General features: G+C 44.0%; 1 protein-coding gene across 1 annotated transcript in view; it reads right to left on the minus strand.

Annotated features, from left to right (window-relative positions):
• BCL2L13 (BCL2 like 13) overlaps positions 1–3,447 on the minus strand; it is a 92,538-nt gene extending 89,091 nt beyond the window's left edge. The window contains exon 1 of the mRNA XM_063447650.1: positions 3,349–3,447. The gene's annotated coding sequence lies outside the window, so the exon portion shown is untranslated. The remainder of the gene's footprint in view (positions 1–3,348) is intronic.
• Between the last annotated feature and the right edge of the window lie 2,553 nt (positions 3,448–6,000).

Raw genomic sequence — 6,000 nt, forward strand, 5'->3', positions numbered from 1 at the left:
TAATACAAAGCTGTATTCCTGGCACTATATCTTCCTCTGCTGCCCCTTTCCCTCGCGCTCCTATCCGCCCGCATGAATAAAAAGGAGTAAAAACCCTCTTTTTACTTACCTAATCCTAAATCGCAGCTCCGCCTCCTCCAAAGTCACTCGACAAGGGCCACAAATGCACAGCTATGTAATTAGTTTGGTTACTTTGGCCTTTAACGTGAAATTCACTTTAAATTTCCTGCAGTTCTCACCCTTCTGTATTAAAAATACAAAGATGTGACCGTTCTCCTTTAACACTAAATCAATATATAAAGGGGTTAACTATTCAGCATCAATCCATTTATTGGATTTTCGTGCACTTGCACGTTTGTGACCCAACAGATATTTTGATGTTACATTGAATGAAGATTAAAGACACTGCACAATGAATTCTTTAGTTCTCGCCATATTACAGTTTGTGGATCTACAAACAGCTAATGGTTTAGCAAAGTGCCTTTGGAAGAGATCAATATTTTTAATAGCATTCTATAAGTGTTATAAAATTTACAGCAACATTTCCCCTGTGTTTTATTATGGGTTACAGTGCAGAAGTACAAGCCTGCAGGATAAATGTGCTGTGTAATGCTAAAAGGAAATCCCTTTGCAGATTTTCCTGAGCAAGTCAAGAATAGTTTGTCATTATGCTAGTTTACGTTAACTGATTAAGTCTAATTGTTGTTTATGAGACTGATAGACATGAAAATGCACGGCTGGAATGTGTATGGTTTTATATTATCGGAGAAACCCCCAAGCTTTTTGAAGTGCAGAGTACTACAAACAGCAATGAACATATACAAAGAGGCAGAGCGTAAAATATTTTAAGTCAAATTGGCCATAGATTTTAGCTCCTGTCTGGAAAAGAGAGCAATGGATTTGCTTGTAATAACAATTCCCTATTTGACGGTTTTTGCTCTCTGACCATTGTTGAGGTACTCAAATAATGGACAGTGCTCAAATATAAGACAGCGCCACAGGAGTCTGAATTTCACTGTAAAAGTGTTTGCAAATTCAGCTGTAGATCCATATATCTGAGAAAGGATTTATTTAAAGAACATATTTTCTAACATCAGAGTATATAACAAAAGGTTCTGAGATAGTACTGGGTCAATTATAATTAATAAAAACATAAGCCATGAACATAATTTGATTTTCTTGTTGAGCTTTTGAAAAGTGTATGCAGTAGATCCAGAAGAATATTAACACTAAGCAACTTGATAAACTTGATAAACTTAAAACTGATAGAAGTGTGTGGAATGTTATTTCAACACATGCTCTGGGTATTTGACACAACTACTTTAAAACAGCTTGCAAAACAAATATGAAGAAATCACAAGTGCATATATATATATCAATACAGAGTCCAATTATTTTCATCATGGAATCTTTATTCTGGTGTCCTAGATTGGGTAAACAAGGCTTTTGAGAGAATAAAAACTAAATGTGTATGCCAAGGGAAACAAAATAAAAATTGTAAATTGTATAGTTTTTCAAAAAATACATACTGGACCTCTACATTTCTCATTATTATATATAGTCATGAAGTTGTGGAACATTCCATTCCGGACCCATGTTCATTTGTCCCACTGAAGCATGTAGAAATCAAAGGCACGTGATCTGTGTTCGTGCAGTTGTACATGTAAGATCATGCAATGTTTCAATTTAAACTAGAGAGCGGTCAAGAACAGCATAAATATCTTATCTTGATACAAGTCTAGATTTATTAGAACTGTTTTCATGTCACATGGCTACAGTAATTATTTTATGTAGATTATGTAAGCCATGTCCTACAGTGAGCTGACCTTGTTGCACTTTTTATGAGTGTTTTGTTATCTCATCTGTTATACTCAAACACTTGCAATATTTGTATATATTTAAGTTCCTTTTTAAAGAAGACAACACAAACATTGGGCATAGTGCAGAGTTGTAGTAAAATGCAGAATCTGACACACACCCATAAACCAACTTCTGCAAATTGACTCCGTAATTGGTAAGTAAGATCAGGAATTACTCGAATATAAACATCTTCGACCCAACTTTTGACATAAAAGCAGCGTCGGCACTAGGATTAAATGTATAACCTGCGTCCAACTAATCTGGTTACAAATGTGTGTCTGTTAGTCCACCCATTGTACAACGCTGCTGAATTTGTTGGCGCTTTATACATAACGATAACCTGCATTAACACAGCAGTTTTAGGATGGAACAGACAATTTTATAGAGGATTCCATAAGGCTTTTGCCATCCAAACCCTTAATACAAGTATAATCGCATACACAGAAAGTGATATTTCAGTGCCACAGACAGCACGTGTAACACGCTCAGTACATGGGGGCACAGACAGCACGTGTAACACGCTCAGTAGATGGGGGCACAGACAGCACGTGTAACACGCTCAGTACATGGGGGCACAGACAGCACGTGTAACACGCTCAGTACATGGGGGCACAGAGAGCACATATAAACACACTCAGTACATGTAACACACTTAGTACATGGGGGCACACACAATACATGTAACACACTTAGTACATGGGGGCACACACACAAAACATGTAACACACTTAGTACATGGGGCACACACAATACATGTAACACACTTAGTACATGGGGCACACACAATACATGTAACACACTTAGTACATGGGGCACACACAATACATGTAACACACTTAGTACATGGGGCACACACAATACATGTAACACACTTAGTACATGGGGCACACACAATACATGTAACACACTTAGTACATGGGGCACACACAATACATGTAACACACTTAGTACATGGGGCACACACAATACATGTAACACACTTAGTACATGGGGCACACACAATACATGTAACACACTTAGTACATGGGGCACACACAATACATGTAACACACTTAGTACATGGGGGCACAGACAGCATTTTGTAGCACACACACAACACATGTAACATACTTAGTACATGGGGGCACAGACAATACATGTAACATACTTAGTACATGGGGGCACAGACAGCACATGTAGCACACACACACAATACATGTAACATACTTAGTACATGGGGCACAGACAGCACATGTAGCGCACACACACAATGCATGTAACATACTTAGTACATGGGGCACAGACAATACATGGGGTACAGACAGCACATGTCACCCTGCTTTAATGCACAGACCCCCACATGAGAGAAGCCATTTGCCCACATGTTGGACTATAGGCGTATCTTATCTGCACAGTGAGTGTGTAATGGCTGGCCCCCCGGACACTGTATCTCAGCCATTCCCCGTGCAGGTAAGGTTGCACTAGCTCCGGACACACGCCCCCTCTCACCTTCGGCTGCAGCTCAGGCTAAACGGGTCTCTCTCTCCCGGCTCCCGCACTAATCAGGAGCAGCAGCCATGATGGGGGGCGGAGCTAAACGCCACAGCGTAACCTGTAATGTGACAGTGCCTGCACTCCGGCCCCGCCCACACGGAGGCGTGGCATGTTACCTCAATGACTCGTGGCCAATTAACGCTCGGATAGAGCTGGAGCGACAGATGTGGAAGGGCAACGAAAGGTCACTTTGGGGGCGTGGATTCTCCTCCAAACGAGGCTCGGAACGCAAAGAAGGCGGCCTTCTCCTGGGGCTGGGGGTTTGTCGTCGTAAAGGGACGCCCTCTGTGTATTGAAGTCACCTTTAAATGTCACTAACAACATCCCTTGTGTGAAATAGCAGCATATATGGTTTTACACTATGGTCTGGCTTGAGTCAGGTAATAGTAATAGAATATAGAATATTACTGTTACCTGGGTCACAGATGATATAACTTTACTAATTATAATGCATATTATTGGCTGCTGGCCTCCTAATGGACATTAAAAGTCACACGGTGCTGTCTGCAGTTGTGAGGCCGCGCTATTCAATATATATATATATATATATATATATATATATATAGTTCATACTTGCTAACTGTCTTGATTTCCCTGAAATAGTCATGTTTTTTCCTTTCTTTTTACAGTTTACACAGGTCAGACAAACCAACAATATAGAGCTCCCAGAAAATAATGATTTTAGGATAGAAAAAAAAAAAAAGAGGGATTTGGTCTCAAACTTAGGAGGTATGCAGTTGTACACTGAGCTCCACATCATTTGTCTTGTGTTGATTTATCCCACTCCCATTATAATATAAGTTTGAACAGGACTTTCTTTATCTTCTGTTTCTGTACGTCAAACTTGTCTTGTTTCAGCTACTTGTTTGTTTGCGCTGCTGAATACTTTGGCAATTTAAAAGTGATAATAATATTGCAATTTGAATGAAATAATTTAGACTAAAAGAGCTGATCTCTGAACATTCAACAACTCAGCTAAAGTTACTGATTGATTACTTCAGCCTACATTTTGCCATTCAATTTTTTTTTATATTTTATAATTCTTGATTTTTAGTATGCATTGCCAGTTTCACAAATAGACAAGACATGTTCGAAGGGGGGCGTGGCTTGGCGCCGGATGAGAATGGCCGCCTAACTCTCCCGCTCCGTTCCAGGCTGCAAATAAGCACCGCTAAACAGCGCAAACCGGCACCCATGGGACGCACAAAGCGAGCCCAAATGACCCCCTCCACACTGCGGACACAAGGGAACAACCCGCACCCCTCGATCAGGGGTTACCTGCACACTCCGGGCGTCTTCCTCACGCAGGATGAGGCCTCCAACATGGCGCCGGCCTCACCGAGCTCCACGCTGTCAGAAGAAAGCCCCACCACTGGCAACAGCATGCCTGACCCGCCTGCGCCGGACTGGTACGGCCTTTTTGCATCCCTACCAAAAAAGAGGACTTTCACTCTCTGCTGGAAGAGGTAAAAAGCACGCTGCGAACTGAGATCTCAGCCTTAGGCACCTCCCTCACAGCACTAGAATCCAGGGTGCAAGCCCTGGAAGCACAAGGCCCTGACTTACACTGCCCCGCGGTCACGACCACAAAAGAACACGCCAAACAGATCCAGGATTTACGCCTCCAGGTAGAGGACCTGGACAACCGCAGCCGCAGACACAACATAAGGGTAAGGGGCTGTAGGGAAACAGACACCCCAGAAGACACAAGGGCCATCCTGATACCTCTGTTCAACCGTATCCTGGGCCGGCCCAGGGAAGCACGCATCCCCATAGACAGAGCACACAGAGCACTGAGGCCTAAACCACCCCCAGGCGCCCCACCCAGGGACATAATCTGCCACATCCCAGACTTCCAAATTAAGGAGGATATCATGCGAAAAGCTAGGGTGGAAAGGTCCTGGAGACACGAAGGGCAGACGATTGAACTGTACAATGACCTCTCCCACCTAACCCTACAGGCCCGAAGAGCACTGCGACCCATAACCGCTGCCATGCAGGAGGCCCAAATCCGCTACCGCTGGCAATTCCCATTTGCCCTCACGGCCCGCCGAGGCACCACTGAAGCCACAATCCGGACACCCCAGGATGTCCAGACGTTCCAGGAGGCCCTGGACCTCCCACAAACCCCCATCTTCGACTGGACCAACTGCCCAGTCAACGAACGTGCCACAGGCAGACCAAACCGCCGCGACATCCAGCAGGGACCGAACACTGACTTTGCTCCTCTCCAACAAGCGGAACCGGAGGAATAGAGAAGGCGCTGCCCTTCAACCTCCCCAAATCGACCAGCACCTACCTTGAACCTGTGACCCGAAAGACCCGACCCGCCTGAGACACAACCGAAAAAACTCCTCATCCAGAGACCTTACCCTACTCTACCGGTGCCAACGCTGGCACACACTACCCCTGCATACCGTCACCCTTAATTTCTACCGCACATACACCTGTACAGTGGGGGCATAAGGAATGGGTACCCTACCTGACCCCCTCCTCTCTTCTTTTACTACTGGGGGAGACAGGCTGAAACAAAGACAGTGAAGCGGCCCCAGTCAGACTGTTTTTTTTGTGGGGTCTCCAAACCCCCCCCCCCTTTTTCTTTTTTTA

This window comes from Pelobates fuscus, chromosome 3 (assembly GCF_036172605.1).
Source record: "Pelobates fuscus isolate aPelFus1 chromosome 3, aPelFus1.pri, whole genome shotgun sequence".
Lineage (NCBI taxonomy): Eukaryota > Metazoa > Chordata > Amphibia > Anura > Pelobatidae > Pelobates > Pelobates fuscus.